This window comes from Thamnophis elegans, chromosome 7 (assembly GCF_009769535.1).
Source record: "Thamnophis elegans isolate rThaEle1 chromosome 7, rThaEle1.pri, whole genome shotgun sequence".
NCBI classification, from domain to species: domain Eukaryota; kingdom Metazoa; phylum Chordata; class Lepidosauria; order Squamata; family Colubridae; genus Thamnophis; species Thamnophis elegans.
The window spans coordinates 5,688,906-5,708,533 of NC_045547.1; the positions used below are offsets into that span (position 1 = coordinate 5,688,906).

General features: G+C 43.2%; 1 protein-coding gene across 1 annotated transcript in view; it reads left to right on the forward strand.

Moving 5' to 3' along the window:
• Positions 1 to 19,628, forward strand: part of TAF3 (TATA-box binding protein associated factor 3) — a 166,637-nt gene that overhangs the window by 62,796 nt on the left and 84,213 nt on the right.

Below are 19,628 nucleotides of genomic sequence, written 5' to 3' on the forward strand. Positions count from 1 at the left end.
TTTTTCTGTCTCTTTCTTCTTTCTTTCTTTTCTTTCTTCTTCATCAGATGGTAAAATTTAAGGGGAGGGACTAGGACTATGCCCACCCCATCTGATCTAGTTCAGTTGATGTCCTGCAGATAACCTGGCCTTGTGCCATAGAGGGTTTGAAATGCAATGTCAAGTCACTATTTTCAGTGCCGTCGTAACTTCAAACAGTCACTAAACAAACGGTTGTAAGTCAAGGACTACGTGATTTTTATTTATTTATTTAAAATCCCCCTTGAACCCAGCCTTGTATTGCATGAACATGCCCGGCAGAACCATGCTGTGTGCAGATGCCCTGATCCTAAAAAAGAATGAGAAATGGATATAAGTTGAGGGACTGATATCCCAGAGCCTCTTCAAACATCTTCCATTAAGCCCGGAGTCACCCCAGATGTACTATTTTTAATGTGACAAAAGAGGAAACCCCTTCAATGGCTGCAGGAGTAATCGGGTTAGCTGTGCTTAATTAGCATTCCGCTTAAATCAAATTTAGCTTTGTCCTGGTTCTGCCAACCTTGGGGAATGTAATCCAGAGCATGCCCTTTAGTGGTTCAGTGTGGTCTGGGGAAAGCTGGAAGAAATATTAAAAAACCTGTGGACTTCAAGTCCCAGAATTCCTCAGCCAGCTTTGCCGGCTGGGGAATTCTGGGAGTTGAAGTCCACAAGTCTTAAAGGTGCCAAGGTTGGATATAGCAATAGCAGTTAGACTTATATACCGCTTCATAGGGCTTTCAGCCCTCTCTAAGCGGTTTACAGAGAGTCAGCATATTGCCCCTACAGTCTGGGTCCTCATTTTACCCACCTCGGAAGGATGGAAGGCTGAGTCAACCCTGAGCCGGTGAGATTTGAACTGCTGAACTGCTGATCTAGCAGTAGCCTGCAGTGCTGCATTTAACCACTGCGCCACCTTGGCTCCTATCCCTGGTCTAGGGTGTGCATAATATATATATATAATATATATAATATTGTTTCCTAATAACAAGATAAGTAGGTAGACAGACAGACAGATGATAGATAGGATGGTTGGATGAATGGTTGGATGGGTGGGTGGATAAATGCATGGATATCCATCCATCCATCGTCTGTCTGTCTGTCTGTCTGTCTATTTGGAAGTAGGGATAGAACATTATGGTCCACAAAATAAAAATTAATTGTGTGGTTTTTGATGACTTGTGCAATATTTCCTATTTGGGCAATGAATTTCCTTTTCTTTTTCTTTTTCTTTCTTTCCTTTTTGACCATTTTGATCCTCCCTTCCCAGGATTGTTTGCCTAGTTTTCCCTGAGTTTCTGGCTTCCTCATAGTAACACTTTCTGAACTACTGCTGTAAAGTTTTCTTAACAGAGTATTTACTTTGAATTATCCCTAGAAACTATTTCTTGCAGAAATAGTTTTTACAATCCTGAATACAACAGGTCATTTTGAAACTTGTTTACTGAATTTCCTTTCCTTTTCCTTCCTTCCCCCTTTCCCTTCCCTGTTTCTTTTCCTTCCTTTCTCTCTTCTATCCATTTCCTCCTTTCCTCCCCTTCCTTTTTCCTTTTCCTTTTCTTTTACTTTTTTTTAACTTTCTCGGTGACAGTTATAATTGTAAGAAACATTGGGGTACAATTTGTGTCAACGGCATAATGTTTTTTAAAAATCTGACCTCTTGTTTTAGGTTTTTTTTTTTAAAAATCTGAAGTAAACCCAGAAGGGGGAACCACATTTGCACAGCCAAGGAGATTAAGTGTCATCCAGATTCTGCGTAGGCATGGAAACTCCCCTTGAATAAACACCAGCTGGCGAAATTCTTCCAATCCGGCAGTTGCCGCTTCCTTCTAGCGCTCTGATGGATACAGAAGTGATCCAGTTTCAGCCGAAAATGCATTCTTGATAGGAATCCCATCAGGAGTCCCAAATTGGGACTCTGACACGTCGACTTCCTGTTAAGGCGGGGGGGAACATATTCATGACGGGCGCAATCAGTCATGGCACCGAGTGTATCCGTCTTCCGGCACCATTTTCCCTCTGGACTTTTCCATCCTCCGGTTGGAGAGCTTTAGCCGAAGCATCCATATGGAATCTTTGGTTGGAATCCCAGGCGAGTCAGAATTAACCCAGTTCTGGAAACTGATACAGCGGAGGCGTCCACTTTCAAGTATTTAAAATATGGAATTACCGCCTGCCTTGTTCTTTTTTAAATTCATTTCTTTTCTTTTTTTTAAACAAAATCATCTGCCCCAGAGAGGCATTGCCTCTCATTGCCTTCCTCATGCAAAATACACCAGCTTGAATTTGGGCTGTGTGTTGGGAATAACAGTTGACGCATTGTAGTGGCAGCAACTGCTTTGCTCTCAGTGGGGGGGACCAAGGAAGCGATATTTAGAGCCCTTCTCCCAGGTGTTTCGAAGGCTGAATAATCCGATGGAAGATTTGTAGCTTTAGGGTTGAACTGTGGAGTCCTTGGTGCTCTCCCAGCTCGGTGGGTTTTTTTCAGACCGTTTTCCCGAGCTAGGTGACATCATTCGGTGGTGGAAGGGAGTATGGTTTAAGGAATGAAGGAGAAGAGGAAGAAAGAAGGAGAAGGAATAAAGGAGAAGAAGGAGGAAGAGAGGGAGAGAAGGAGAGGAACTGTGGGGTCCTTGGTGCTCTCCCAGCTCGGTGGTTTTCTTGCAGATGGTTTTCCCGAGCTAGGTGACATCATTCGGTGGTGGAAGGGAGTATGGTTTAAGGAATGAAGGAGAAGAGGAAGAAAGAAGGAGAAGGAGTAACAGGGGAGAAGGAGGGAGGGAGAGAAGGAGAGGAACTGTGGGGTCCTTGGTGCTCTCTGAGCTTGGTGGTTTTCTTGCAGATGGTTTTCCCGAGCTAGGTGACATCATTCGGTGGTGGAAGGGAGTATGGTTTAAGGAATGAAGGAGAAGAGGAGGAAAGAGGGAGAAGGAATAAAGGAGAAGAAGGAGGAAGAGAGGGAGAGAAGGAGAGGAACTGTGGGGTCCTTGGTGCTCTCTAAGCTTGGTGGTTTTCTTGCAGACGGTTTCATGAGTTGGTGACATCAGTGGTAGAAGGGACTATGGTTTAAGGAATGGAGGAGGAGAAGAGGAGGGGAAGGAGAAGAGGAAGAAAGAGGGAGAAGGAATAAAGGGGGAGAAGGAGGAAGAGAGAGAGAGAAGGAGAAGAACTGTGGGGTCCTTGTGCTCTCTGAGATGGGCTGTTTTCTTGAAGACGTTTCATGACCCAACTTGATATTTTCATCATCAGTGCGGATGTATCAACACAAGCACTGATGATGTTACCTAGTTGGGCAATGAAACGTCTGCAAGAGAACAACCCAGCTCAGAGAGCACCAAGCCTCCCCCCACCCCAAAGCTAAATATACCATTTAACAATCCAATAATGCAAAGGACCTCTAGCTATATTTTCACGTCACTCCCCTGCTTCCCCCCCCCCTGAACATTTCAACCGTCATAAATACCTGCCTGTTGCCAAGCTTGGTAATTTTGATCACCTGACCACGGAGAGCCCGTAGTGGTCGTAAGTCTAACTGAATCGATGTTAATTCAGGGACTACCTATATATGCTGACCTCATTTACACACAACACACACACACACACACACACACTTTTATTTTGGAGACCCAGTTTTTAAGAGCTGTGAACCTGAGCATGCTTTTGAAGTTGAAACCCCTTCTAATAGCGACATGGCTTCTTCTGGCAATTCCAAAGGAAGCAGCTCACTGAAAACTTGATTTTCTAAGGAAAGCTCTCCGATACCTTATCACACTTCTGAGTTTCACATTGACATGACCCGACATTTCCTTTTTTTAAAATGTTGCCCCGTTGTACAGATGTTCACATGAGAACTTCTTTGAATGCAGTTTGGAAATTTTATGTCATACTTCAATCAGATTTTGCGGTTATTATGTAGATGTATATTTCTGACATAGTGTGGGTTTTCTTTTCTTCTGATTTTTTTGCTTTGCTTCTTTGTTCTTCCTAATAAAAGTCTATCGCCCTTTCTGTTTTTTCTTGAATAGAAGTCAGTTTTGCTGAGTTCATTGGAACTTATGGCCGGGGACATTTGCACAATTAAGAATCACACTAGCCGGAGCAGGCAATAATGCTAAGTCCCAGTGTTTCTCAACCTTGGTCCCTTTCAGACCTGTGGACTTCAACTCCCAGAAATTCCCAGCCAGCAAACCTGGATGGGGAATTCTGGGAGTTGAAGTCCACAGGTCTTAAAAGGGACCAAGGTTGAGAAACACTGAGGTTTTGCTGGCTGGGGAATTCTGGGAGTTGAAGTCCATAGTTCTTAAAATGAGAACTGTGCTTGGACACATCACTTTCTCAAGAACGTAATTTCATCCCAGAACAGTTCTATGCTGCCTTTTCTAGTCCTCTGCTTTAAATGGACTTTGGAACATATTTCTTCTTGCCATACAGGTAGTCCTTGACTTATGACCACAGCTGAGCCCAAAATTTATGTTGCTAAGTGAGACAGTTGCTAAGCGACTTTTGCCCCATTGTACAGCCTTTCTTACCACAATTGTTATGTGAAGCACTGCAGTTGTTAAGTTAGTAACACGGTTAAGTGAAACCTGGCTTCCCCATTGAGCTTGTTTGTCAGAAAGTCGTAAAAGGGAATCATAAGTCCCTTGGACACCATCATGAATATGAGCCGGTTGCCAAGCGTTCGAATTTTGATGACCAGACTATGGGGATGCTGCAATGGTCATAAATGTGAAGAAGTCAAAGGGAAGTCTCTCAGAGTTTGTTGCAAAACCCAGATCCAGAAAGCACACACAGATAACGGATTCAGCATGATTCATTAACTTCTTTATAGACATAATAACCCAGGAAAAAATGTACAATACCAACAGCAGATTCTTCCAGTGTGATAGAGAAGAGAGATTGGTCTCCAGTTTCAATTCAGAGAGCAGACTAGATTAGTTCTCTTGCACAGACTCAGAGCTACATTGGTAGGCCACGCCCAGGCTCTGAGCTGTCTGGCATGGCTCTCAGTCACCAAATAGTTCCCATTGGCTGACCCAGTTGCCATGCCCATTCATTGGCTGACCTTGTTAGCATGTCCTATTCCAGCCAGTCCCCAACGGCTGACCTGTTGCTATGTCCTATTCCAGTTCATGAATATTCTGACAAAGTCAATGGAGAAGATTCAAGGTTGACTCAGCCTTCCATCCTTCCGAGGTGGGTAAAATGAGGACCCAGATTGTTGGGGGCAAGAGGCTGGCTCTATAAACCACTTAGAGAGGGCTGTAAAAGCACTATGAAGCAGTATATAAGTGCTATTGCTATTGATAGAAGCCAGATTCAGTTAATAACCGTGTCTCTAACATAACAACTGCAGTGATTCACTTAACAACCATGGCACAAAAGTTTGTAAAAGGGGCAAAGTTCACTTCACAGCTGCCTTGCTTAGCAACAGAAATAATGGGCTCAATCATGTTCATATATCAAAGACTACAAGGGTAGAACAAGAAGCAATGGATGGAAACCAATGAAGGTGAGAAGTAACTTAGAACTGAGGAGAAATTTCCTGACAGTTAGAATTAATCAGTGGAACAGAAGTTGCCTCCAGAAGTTGTGAATGCCCCAACACTGGAAGTCTTTAAGAAGATGTTGGGTAGCCATCTGTCTGAAAAGGTATAGAGTTTTCTGCCTGGCCAGGGGGTTGGACTAGAAGACCTCCAAGGTCCCTTCCAACTCTGCTATTGTATTGTATTGTATTACCTATATTGTCTTTTCGAAACAATCGGCATTACAAGTATTTATTTCAACACACACATGCTAATAGACACCACTTATTACTTACGCACGCTGATGTCAATTACTTACACTAATGGTAGTTTGGGATAATTGTCAGGGTATTATTATTTTTTTCTTTGGAGAATGATCTCGTCGAAAATAAATGCCTATCCCTGAGCCTGATATGCTTTCCTGTGCCAAGAATGAAACAGATCGGTAGTCTGCCGTAATTTGGGTTTTTAAATTTGTCCTGCTGAATGAAGACCAATTTGTACAGATAATTTATTGTGTGCTAAAGCTCTGCTTTTGCGCATTCCATTCCCCTGCAAAGATGAGGCTTCGGATAACCGGCTAGTTTTGGATAATATGGAATCAAATCCTCTAGCGGGCTTTCCCTGAAGCAAATCAGCACAATGTCTATTTTATGTGTGAAGTGGCGATCAGGTTCTATGAAAGCCTCTTTAGAAAAAACCACTTCTTTCTGTTCTTACTTTTGTTCTTATGTGTTTGCTGTACCGGTAGTCCTTGACTTGATGACCATAATTGAGGCCAGAATTTACATTGCCAAGTGAGAAATGTGTTGTTTCGTTCCATTTTTATGATTTTCCTGCAGCTGTTAAGTTAGTAAGACTGGATTATTGTAATGCGCTCTACATGGGGCTGCCCTTGAAGAGTGTTCGAAGACTCCAATTAGTCCAGAATGCAGCCGCGCGAGCGATTGTGGGTGCACCAAGGTACACCCACGTTACACCTATCTTCCGCGAGCTGCACTGGCTACCTATTAGTCTCCGAATCCGCTTCAAGGTGCTGGTCGCTACCTATAAAGCCCTACATGGCATCGGACCTGGGTACCTGAGAGACCGTCTCCTGCTGATTACCTCTCTCAGACCAATTAGATCGCACAGGCTGGGTCTCCTCCGGATTCCATCTGCCAGCCAATGTCGGGGGAGAGCCTTCTCTTGCAGCTCCGGCCCTCTGGAACGAGCTCCCTGTTGAGATCCGGATCCTTATTACCCTCCCGGCCTTCCGCAAAGCCACCAAGTCCTGGATGTTCCAGCAGGCTGGGGGAGCTGAGAAGCATCTACCTCCACGGAAATTGTGAATGTTGGTTTTGTTTTTAATATGTTGTCTTTGTCTCGTTCCCCCCTTTCCCTTGTCTTTTGTGAGCCGCCCGGAGTCCTCCGGGAGTGGGCGGCATACAAGACAAACAAAAAACAAACAACAAACAAATAAATAATTAGTAGCACGGTTGTTAAGTGAATTTGGCTTCCCCATTGATACTGCTTCTCAGAAGGTCGCAATATGGGATCCCATGACCTCAGGACAACTGTCAAGCATTAAATCACGTGTCCATGGGGATGCTACGACGGCCATAACTGTGAAAAATGGTCGTAAGTCATTTTTTTCAGTGCCTTTGTAACATGGAATGGTTACTAAACAAACTGTTGTAAGTCAAGGTGTTTGAGCTGAATTCTGACTGTCTGTACAGGTAGTCCTTGACTTAAAACAAGGACCGATCAAAAGTTACAACGGCAGTGGGAAAAAAGTGGCTTATGACAGGTTTTCACACTTACGACCCCCCCCCCCCGTGGTCACATGATCACAATTCAGATGCTTGGCCCGTATTTATGACAGTCGTGATGTATCTCCCGGGGTCACGCGATCCCATTTTGTGACCTTCTGACAAGCAAAGTCAATGAGGAAGCCCAATTCACTCACAACTGCAGTGGTTTACTTCACGATGGTGGCAAGAAACGTCAAAATGGGACAAAATTCATTTAACGATTGTTTCATTGAGCAGCGGTATTGTTGGGCTGAATTGGGGTCGTAAGTCGAGGACTACCTGTACAGGATTCTCTGATTTCAGATTTCAGCAGAGTGACTTAGTGAGGTGATTGGCGATGTCTGAGACCATAAAAAGAGGCAGGGAGGGTTGAGGGAGCCTTTCCTGAAAGACCAATTTTCATGGCAAACATTTACAAAGAAGGGGAACGCATACAAGTAGTCCTCCACTTATAACGGTTCATTTAGTGACCTACGTTACAACGGCACTGGAAAAAGTGACTTAAGACCCTTTTTCACACTTACTGATGGGTGCAGCATCCCCACAGTCATGTGATCAAAATTCAGACACTTGGCAACCGACTCACATTTATGACGGTTGCAGTGTCTCGGGCAGAGGTGTAGGTTTCACAGAAGTATACCAATGGTTCACCACGTGCCTGTACGCGCACACGAGCGGCTTCCAGGCATGCGCACAGCTTCAAAAATGTGGCTAAATAGGACAGCGTGCCGGGGGGGGGGGGCTGCCACTACTGGGTCGCCCGAAGTGATCCGAACCGGCCGAATACCCCCTCTGCTCCCGGGGTGATGTGATCCCCTTTTGCGACTTTCTGACCCGCAAAGTCAATGAGGAAGCCCAGCTTCACTTCGCTACCATGTGACTAACTTCACCACTGCAGTGGTTCATTTAACAACTAGGACCAGAAAGGTCATAAAATGGGTGTGTGTTTAAAATTCATTTAACAACTGTTTCACTTAACAACAGAAATCTGGGGCTCAACTGTGGTCGTATGTCGAGGACTACCTGTATTTGCTCACCTAACATCATATTTAAGTCTGTGTTCCCATAAGTTATACAACTCATTAGCAACACTTTGTCGTTTCTAAAGTGCAAAACTGTCCAGGATTTCTCCTTGGCTAATCCTGTAGAGAGCACCTTCCTTCCCGTGTCCCCTCTTTCCCTAACCATGATCAAATAAGTGACTCCTTATAATCTGACTAAGCCCTTTGGCTTTTTCTTCAACCTTTCCATCCCCCCCCCCCCCAAAAAAAAAGGCACAGCATAAAACGTTCTCGTGTCAGATTAATTTTCTGCTTGGCTGGATCCATTAGACTCCTATTCCTTATTTATTTATTTAATTTAGTTTGATTTCCTAATCATCATTACATTACCCCTCGCATCCTGGACATCAATTGTTTCAACTCCTATCCTGAAAACGACGCTATAGGGCACTGCACACCAAAAACTAGACACAAGGACAGTTTTTTTCTCCCTAATACCATCACCCTGCTTAACAACTAATTCCCACAACACCGTCATGTTACCTACTAAGATTGTATTACTATTTCTTCTTCTCTTCCTTCTAGTATCTATCTCTTCTCATTTATGACTACAACCATGTTGCTTGTATCTTTACAATTTATATTGTTTTATTTGTTTCCTAGTACAATTTGATTGCTTATTCGTAACCTATGACTATCACTAAGTGTTGTATCTTATGATTTTTGATGAATGTATTTTATGTTTCTTTATGTACACTGAGAGTATATGCACCAGAGTCAAATTCCTGGCCAATAAAGAATTCTATTCTATTCCTATTCTGTATTCCTATTCCATTCCATTCTATAATTCTATTCTATTCTATTCTATTCTTCTATTCTATTATATTCTGTATTCCTATTCCTATTCTGTATTCCTATTCCATTCCATTCTATAATTCTATTCTATTCTATTCTATTCTATTCTTCTATTCTATTATATTCTGTATTCCTATTCCATTCCATTCTGTATATCTATCCTATCCTATCCTATTTACCAAGTAACATAGGATTGTTCTAATTTTGCCCAGGCCAAAAAAACCCCTTTTTTTCTTACATTCTCACATTGATGCCCCAATATTATCTCCATATATAATTGGATTATTATGGCAGTTCCATTGGGTTTTCTTTTTTGAGGGGAGAGATCCTGCTTCCTCCCCCCCCCCTTTTTTTTAATTCCTCCGTTCAACTCATATACAGTACGCTGCTCTAATTTCACAATTCTTGGTGTAAAAGAAGCTAATGCTTCTTAATCTCTCTCTGTGTGGGAGAGGCGACAGAGGAATGGCTTTTGACTAATTCTCATGGACAAGCTAATATCTTGCTTGTTATTGCTATATAGATTGTACAGACGTGATTTGCAGAAATTCCTAATGAAGTCCAGTCCTTTCGGCACGTCTAAACAGACTTAAAGAGAAAACAAATGCCAAAAAAAGCTCTAGGGAAAGACCTAGATCATCTTCTTATTACAATAATAGAAATATAAACAGGAACGGAAGGGATCATCTACCTTTCTGAAAACCGAGAATTTTATAAAAATGTTCTTATGGCCCCAAGGAAAAGAAAAGATAATTTAGGTACTGGAAGTATGCAATAAGACAACCATTTCTGTTATTCTAATTGATTTTCACCCTAGTTTTTAAAAGCAAAGGCTTACAAAGGCAGTTTATAATAAAGATGTTAGAAAGAAGACAGTTAAAGAGACATTAATTAAAAAAAAAAATCAGAGTAAAACGTAGAAGCTAGGATCAAGATTAGTACCGCGGAATAACCATGTTTTGGGATGTATTTTTAAGTAATGGAACTAAGCGGTGTAAAGATAAATGTCGGAACTCGGGGAATATTGATATTTTCCTGATTATTTTTAGAAATTCTGGCACTAGCTATTGAAAGGTGGAACGCCCAATTCTGTGTTTCTTTTATTCTAGCTTGCCTATATCTGGTTAATGTCAAGGTGATAATTGAAACAGAATTCCAAAAAAAAATTCTCGTTTCCCCCATTCATAAGGAGGACAGCACCACAGGGAGTCCTTAACTTATGACCACAGTTTAGCCCAAGATTTATGTTGTGAAGTGAGAAATTGAGTTTTGCCCCATTTTACGACCTTTCTTGCCACAGTTGTTAAGTGAATCGCTGGAGTTGTTAAATTAGTCACCCAGTGGTTAAGTGAATCTGACTTCTCCCAATGTCTTTGTTTGTCAGGGGGGTCAGAAAAGTGGGTCACATGACCCCAGGACACGGCCACCGTCATAACTATTCAGTCAGATGCCAAGCATCCGAATGTAAATCACGTGGACCAAGGGAATGCTGCAAGGCTCATAAGTGTGAAAAACGGTCATAAGTCTTTTTTTTTCAGTGCCGCTGTAACTTTGAACGGTCATTGAATGAACTGTTCTAAGTCGAGGACTACCTATCTAGCAATATAAGAAATAAAATTACCTCAAGGCGTTCATATTTTCAGTTAAAAACTAGGGCAGGGGACGGCAAACTTAAACACTCAAAGAGCCATTGGGACCATTTCCCACGGAAAGAAAACACCGGGAGCCATAAAGGTCCTAACCGGAAGCCCCCTGTTTAATTCTGGAGCTGACCGGAAGTTCAGTTCCCCCACCATAGACTCTCCTCCTAGCATGGCATACTTTTTCATCTACCTGTCATAACCGAAAGCCCTATCAATTGTGGACACAACTGGAAAACCCTCCCCTTGCCATAGTGTCTCCTCCTGACGCACTGTGCTTCTCTCCACCCTCACCGGAAGTTCCTCTCCAAATTGTGGCGCCGACCGGTGACAGAGCCACAGCAGAGGGAGGAAAGAGCCACATGCGGCTCCAGAGCCGCAGTTTGCTGACCCCTGACCTAGGGTAACACCATTTCCAAATTGGTTAGCTACATGGATGTGCAGAAAGGATATTTCGTAATTCTCTCTGTTTTTGCTGGTTTGTTAGATGTGCTTTACAGCATTCGTGAGAGGGACGGATTACGATTATTAGACATGGTTTTAAGAGGGTTGCAGTCGGAAACTTGACAGAGGCCAGTTCGGATGGAGAATAGAGATGTGAATGATAAAATACCCTGTTTCCCAGAAATAAGACCCAGTCGGAAAATAACGTGATTTTTTCAGGATGCGCATAATAAAAGCCCTACCCCCAAAATAAGCCCCAGTTAACATTGTCAGCCAGACGGTGACAATTTTACTGTGTTTCCCCCAAAATAAGACCAACCAGAAAAATATGTCCTAGTGCGTCTTTTGGAGCAAAAATTAATAGAAGGCCTGGTCTTATTTTGGGGAAAAACATTGGTATGCAATATGAGTCAAACTTACATGTTGTTTCATTTGGTGGGATCAAGGTGGGAATGTGAAGGTTTTCAGCTAACCTTTTAGTCAATGGAGACCATGACTAATTACGGGTAGTCCTCGATTTACAACAGTTCATTTAGCAACCGTTCAGAGTTACAGCGGCACTGAAAAAGTGACTTATGACCGTTTTTCACAGTGATGACTTTTGAAGCCTCCCCACGGTCAGGTGAACACAATTTCAGATGCTTGGCAACTGGTTCATACTTATGACCATTGCTGTGTCCTAAGTTCATGTGATCCCCTTTTGTGACCTTCTGGCAAGCAAAGTCAATGGGGGAAGCGAGATTCCCCCACTTCCCTCTTCTACCAACCCCCCCCCCCCAGTGAGGCTGCATCTGTTTGTGTGTGTGTGTGTCTGTAATGGAGGATCTGTTGGGGCTCTTCCTTGTCCTTTCTTCCCCTCTTCATATTTCTTAACGCCGGTTGCCAAGGCAATCCCAAAATAAAAAAGAAGCCATGAATTCGTATGCATGCTTCCAGCAAGAACTGGCAAGGAACAATTTGCTTTTGGACGCCAATACACATTTCAATAGATTTGTTGTACTAGCAAACCTTTCAAACTGAGGAGGGGGAGCCTCCTCAGAGCCTCCTCAGAGGAGGAGCCTCCTCAGAGCCTTCTGCCAAAATTTACACAGGTCGACATTAGCTGAGTTACGAGGGAGGGGGGACGACAACAACAGCCCCCTTTAGAACAATGATGACGAACCTTTTGGAAGTGGGGTGCTGAAAATTCAGGATATGCTCACCTTTCCCTCTCACTCTCCCTCTCTCTCAGTCCTCCCCTTCCTCTCTCGCCCTCCCTCTCTCCCGCCTTTCCTTTCTCACTCCTTGTCTTTCTCTCCCTCTTTCCCTCTCTTTATCACTCTCTCACTCTCACTCCATCTGCCTTGCCCTCTCTCCCTCAAATGCTCCCCCTCCCTCTTCTCCCTCTCTTTATCACTCTCCATCACTCCCTCTCTCACTCCATTTGCCTCTCCTCCTCCCCCTCAAACGCTCCCCTTCCCTCTTCCCCCTCTTCCTCCCTTCCTCTCTCATTCCTCCTTTGTCTCTACCTCTTTCCCTCTCTCTCACTCTCCCTCCCTCTCTTCCACTTCCCTCAAACTCTCTCCCCCTTATTCTTGCCGTCTTTCATTTCCTCTCCCTCCCCCCCTCAAACTATATCTCCCTTCTTTCCTACTTCCTCTCTCTCTCTCTTCTCTCACTCTCTCCTCTTCTCACTCTATTCCCTCTCTTCTCCTCAGTCTCCCTCCTCCTCCTCTTCTCCTCAGCCTCTCATCCTCCGCTCTGTCTTCTCTCACTCCCCTGTCTCTCACTCATTCCCTCTCTTTCTCCCTCTCCCTCTCTCCCTCCCTGTCTGCCTCTTCCTCTCTCTCCCACACCCTCAATGCTCTCCCTCCCTCTTCTTATCTCTCTCCCTTCTCTCCTCTCTCACTCCCCCTCTATCTCTACTCTCTCACTCTCTCCCACTCCCCTCAAACTCTCTCCCTCTTACATTCCCTCTCCCACCCCCCTCGAACTGTCTCCCCCCCTTCTATCCCACTTTCACTCCCTCCCTCTCCTTTCTCCTCTCCCCCTCTCCTTCTCTCTCCCTCCCCCTCTCCCCGGTGGCCAAAAAGAAAAAAAAATGTAAGTCATAGCCGCCTGGTACTATTTTCAGCAAAACCATGGAATTCATTCGAGTCTTTGGACCCCGTACAAATGTGGCACCTGGAGTTAGCATTACAACTTTGGACAAAGCTATATTTGAGCCAGTGAAGAACTGAATGTTATTTCCTTTTTTTGCTAGATAACATTGGGAAGGATAGTTTGAGAGATAGGGGCTTAGGCGGCAGAGGAGTATAGATAAGCTAGTATTAAGACTTCTACAGACTTCTTACCGAAAATCAATAGTATCTTTTATATTTCTCTTGAGATAATTCTTCCTCCTCTACACCCTAATCTTCAGGAAAGTGGACGAAAGGAGAGAAGCTGCATGTTATGGCAGTTTAAAACTCCCAGCAAAAAAAAAGAAAAAAAAAAAAAAGGCAGTGGAACATGGCCTGGGTAAGCACTTCAATTAAGCCTTGGCAACTGAGCGGTCAGCAATTCTGCGCTGGCTGTAATTTGAAAGCTGGCCCTTGCCAGCTCAACTAATAAAATGGAGAGAATTAGCGCTTTGGCTGGGTTCGCAGAACGTGTCCGTCTAGGGTAAATGGGCAAATTGTGCCCGCCATGTTGTGAGGAAGTCAACCATGACGTTAGCAGGTCCCAAAAGTGCTTTTTTGGAAAGGCAACTGGACTTTATTTTCCTTGAAGACGTTTGGCATCTCATCCAAGAAGCTTCTTCAGTTCTGACCGAATGGTGGAGGGGGGAAATGGAAGGATTTCTATTCCTTGCAGTCATCTGGTCATTAGTACTCTCTCTGAGGATTGTTGAGGCCACTTGGAGGTTTATCTGTGGCCTCAGGATCACCTGAACGGTGGAAATGGGTGTGGAGCCTTCTTGGAACTGCTGAAAAGATTGTGCTGTAAACAAATAAGCCTCAACAATCCTCAGAGAGATACTAATGCCCAGATGACTGCAAGGGATAGAAATCCATCCTCCACCATTCGGTTAGAACTGAAGAAGCTTCTTGGATGAGAAGTGAAATGTCTTCAAGAAAAAACAAAGTCCATTTCCCTCTTGAGAAAAGCACCTTTGGGACAACCATGACCTGGATGACTGAGAGTTTCCATAGACGACATGTGAGCATGTTTTCTGAAGCAGTTTATGACATTAATCCATGAGAAGTCGTAAATATGCGTGGCACACCAAAACCGCGGTAGACTACAGCGCGCCCGACGAAAGCGCGTACGTGACGTCATCAGCAGCGCGACAAATAAAATTAAAAATAAATTAAAATAAATTAAAGCAAGCCGATTCACATAAAGGTAAGGGTTAGGTTTAGGGTTAGGTTTAGGGTTAGGTTAAGGGTTAGGGTTAGGTTTAGGGTTACGTTAAGCGTTAGGGTTAGGTTTAGGGTTAGGTTAAGGGTTAGCGTTAGGTTTAGCGTTAGGTTAAGGGTTAGGTTTAGGGTTAGGTTTAGAGTTAGGTGAAGGGTTAGGTTTAGGGTTAGGTTTGGGGAGGTTAGGTTTAGATTTACGCGTTAATTTTAAGTTTATCGCTCACAGCGTGCTGTTTTCGTCGCGCTGTGATGACATCACATACGCGCTTTTGTCAAGCACACTTTAGTCTACCGCGGTTTTGTGGTGGAACCGTAAATATGTAGGCATCACATATTATGTGAACACAGGAGTTGTGCTAATTTTTTTTTTTAAATCCGGCTTAGGTATGTTGTGTGAACCCTGTTTTTCTTTTTAAAAAACGTCTTCTGTACCTAGTAGATTTTGGTATGTGCAACATGTTCCTTATCTCTGCAACACAAACGACACAGTTGCCCTCAACTTATAACCATACCTGCACCAAATATTTCTGTTGCTAACCAAGGCAGTTTGTTCAGTGAGTTTTGCCTCATTTTACGACCTTTCTTGTCCCAGTTGCTAAGTGAATCACTGCAGTTGTTAAGCTAGCAACACGGTTGTAAAGTGAATCTGGTTTTCCCCGGACTTTGCTTGTCAGAAGGTCACAAGATGTGAGATTACATGACCCCAGGGCACTGAGACAGTCCTAAAGACATGCCAGTTGCCAAGCATCTGAATTTTGATCCCGTGACCGCTTCCCATGGGGAAGCTGCAACGGTCATAAGTGTGAAAAACGGGCATAGGTCCCTTTTTGCAGTGCCATTTTTAACTTTGAACGGTCACTAAGTCAATACAATGTAAGTCGAGGGCCACTTTTGTGTTTTAAATCTCCAATGTAGAAGAATTTAGTGGGCTAAGAAATCTGGCTTATTCGTGTATTTATTTACTTACTAGTTGATAACCCGGCATTGCCCAGGTATTTATTTAGCCTAATCCTGTATTAGACAGGAAAAGCCCGGATTTCGGTGACAATTAAATTACTTCCAAATGTTTTCCCTGTGCGCCCAGAAGCGTCAAGAAAAGTGATAATCACCTTAATTTCTAATGTTGGATTTTCCCCCTTACCAGAGGGAGCACCCTTGTGGAGTACTGTGAAGCTGTTACCATGGTGACTTCACTGCACTGCACAGTAGAAGCCATTTTACGGCAGTACGGTAGAAGCAATTGTAAGGCACAACAGGCTGTATCTTAGCAGAACACACACTCAGAGGGGTGTTAGGGGTGTCTTACCCCCACAGTATTTGTCTCCAGAGTGTAGTTGTAGTGGTTGAAATTGCTTGAGCCGTTCCAGAGTTATGCTGGAACACATACACACACACACACACACTCAGAGAGAGAGAGAGAGATTTATGTATATAGACTTATTATTAAATTATATTCCAAATTCTTTGGAAGAGAAAGACAAAGAAGTTTCTTCATAAGTAGATATTTGATGGTAGGGAAATTGGGCATGTCTAGCTAGCAGGCCCAATCAGCCTTGCCAGTTACGAGGCATGATGGGGTTTGTAGTTCACTAAGGCCTTTTATTTCATCACTAAGAAATCTGGCTATGGCCTAGAGTGGAAACTTTTGAGGAAAGGGACCCTTCCCTCAGTTTTGTTTTATTAATATGGAGTCCTTCCCACAGATTTGTAGACATTTTCCTTTGTTATGAAATAGTTCTAGAAACCCCCAGAGACGGCCCGGCTTGTTTTCTTTCCAGTTGATAATTTATTCTCCGAATTCCTTGGAAATTATCCTGTTCTATTGTAGATTTCTCCCCCAATATCGTCTCCCTGGGGGCTGTTGTTACCATGGAAACGTCGAGACTTGTTTGTGCGGGAGAAACAGGCCTTGCCAGGAAAAGGTGAATTGGCAGCCTGGATGCTTGTGAATTCATGGCAACTGGCTTCCCGAACCTGATGTCCTCCCGACAAGCTGTATTACAACTCCCATAATCCCCAGTCAGTTGCCCTTTTGTAAAGGGACGGGGAGGTATCATGGCGGTCCAGAATTTATACAGGCAGCCTTTAAGTCACAACCATTCCTTTGGCGACTGTTTGAAGTCACGAAGCGTGAAAAACGGTTACGAGTCACTTTTTTTCAGTGCCTTTATCGCTTAGAACGGTCACTAAACCAACGGTCGTAAGGTCGAGGACTACCTGTACACTATCCTTCTGAATCTAATCTTCAGTCCCACCTTCACCTCATCATTGCCCATTGTAAGTTCACTAAGCGTAATTGTTGGCATTACATTACAGGTACTATAGTCCTCAACTTACAACACAATTGAGCCCAAAATTTACGTTGCTAAGTAAGAATTGAATTTTTGCCCCATTTTACGACCTTTCTCGCCTCGCTTGTTCAGTGAATCAAGTTGTTAAATAAGTAACACCGTTACTAAGTGAATCTAGCTTCCCCATTGACTTTGCTTGTCAGAAGGTCACAAAAGGGACCGGGGACACTGCAGCCGTCTATATATGAACCAGATGTCAAACATCCAAATGTAAATCACGTGACTGTGGGGACGCTGCAACAGTCATAACTGGGGAAAATGGTCATAAGTCAATTTTTGCAGTGCTGTTGAAACTTTGAACAGACACTCAATGAACTGTTGTAAGTCTAGGACTATCTGTAATATTGACATTAACCTGGACTTTTCACTTCCCATCTTTATTTTATGGTGAACTCTTCCCGAAGCCTTTACTTTCAATTAACAAGGTTAATTTAGCAAAATATTGCCCATATAACAATGCACAGCCTGTAATAAGCTCCTATAGCGGGGCGGGGGGAGTATTATGTATGTATATGTATATCTATCTATTATTTATACATGCCTACATGCATGCATGCATAAGTGGCCAAAATTGTGGGAACCTTTTGGGTAAAGTGTACAATATTTTTGAGGTTTGATGACTAATAACACCGCTTTGTTTTGGAGTAGTACCATAAAATTATATATCAAGTGGAAAGATAATTTAATCAAGAATGTAATGTAATGACTGTTATGAAGGATTTGCTATTAGAATAGCAGTTATAAAGAAGAAAAGTGAAGCACATAGAAAAAAATGAGATATACACATATACAAAAATTATCACCATGTCAGTTAATACTACCACTACTGGATATACATTCAATTGCTTCTTGGTCCATTTAATTTTTAATCTTACCTAGGTGCGTTCAATAAAATTCAGAGTCATGAATTTCTTCACAAGCATATGCCTTCTTCACATAGAAAAATCACCTTACAACCAGGGGTCTAAATTAGACTAGGAAACGGGAGGCAGGGGACACCTCTAGGTGAATGCAATTGCAGGCTACTTTCATATTGTTGCTTAAGAAAGGGGCATGAATGGGTTCCAAGTAATCACTTCAAAATTGGCTTTAAAACGTCTTTACCTTTATCTAAGAATAAAAGAACAATGCAGCCAACTAAGGAAATGTTCTCTAGTGTAGTTCAATCATCAAAGGTTTCATGGATGTTTTATCAAACATTTTTTCTTGGCACTTCCTTTCACATCTGTGAGCTAAAGCCTATTAGAGAACATGAGATACATTTATCTTTATGCGCTCGAAATTAGTGTTCACCTTAGAAATTCTGTCTCTTCAACTCTTTAAAAATCATCAACATTATTTGTCTGGGTTTTTTAATCTACCAAACTACCCGTACATATTTATATAGTCATTTTTCGTTTTATTCAAGGTGGGTGGGTGGCATCATAATTTTTTTTTTTTTCAGATTACAAAAACTTTGCTTTCTAGTTGCTTCGATGCAGGGCAAAATGGTTTTCTAGGCATCGCATTTTGCCTTTGCTTTCAAGGGAAGGCAGCTTTAAAAAAAAAAAAACTGTATATGAACTGAGGGTCAGGAAGAAGTTGGCTTATTGTTAGCATTGTCCTGACGCTGAACCTGGATATTGTACAGGGATTGTGAATAGGGACTAGAAGACCTCCAAGGTCCCTTCCAACTCTGAAGCTGAGGTGGCGCAGTGGTTAAATGCAGCACTGCAGGCTACTTCAGCTGACTGCTAGTTCGGCAGTTCGGCTGTTCAAATCTCACCGGCTCAGGGTTGACTCAGCCTTCCATCCTTCCGAGGTGGGTAAAATGAGGACCCAGATTGTTGTTGGGGGCGATATGCTGACTCTGTAAACCGCTTAGAGAGGGCTGAAAGCCCTATGAAGTGGTATATGTCTAACTGCTATTGCTATTGCTATTGCTACTCTGCTATTGTATTGTATTGTATTGCATTGTATTGTATTGTATTGTAAGAGACCAGACTGCCCTCTGTCAGAAATGGTATAAGGACTCCTTGAGCAGCGGGTTGGACTAGATGACCTACAAGGTCCCTTCCAGCTCTAGTCTGTTAATCTGTATCTGACTACCAGCATTCTCGGATTTATGCGATTGTACAAGTTGCGCATTTGTGTGGTTTGTTTGTTTTCCCCCTGAAACTCACCAAAAACCGCTTCCTTCCCCTCTCCCTCTCTTTGGAAGGACCATCCCATTGTGGGCACCGACATATTGTTCCTAAAAGGATTGGCTCCAACCGCTGCTTTAGTGCTTGGCATGGAGGCTGGATTAATAGGTTGGGTGTTCCGAAGATGGCAAGCGGCGGCAAAGGGATAATCCCCCATCCCCCCCCTTTTCCCCACCCAGTGTGGAGCTGTGCTCATCAGCAAATTGTAAAGTGGTGGCGGAGCTTGGCGGCCCCATCTTTCTGTAACCCTCTTATCCATTAAAAGGGAAACTTCCCAAGCAGGGGCTTTAATCCCAACTTGGAAGGGGAAGTTGGCCAGCCATGGATGAGAAGATTCGCTCTTCATTCTTTAATCGAATCATGAGAATATCCACAGTTCATGCTCCTCGCGCCATCAATCCCTCTGCCTTTCCTCTTCCCTAGCAGCCCATCGGTACG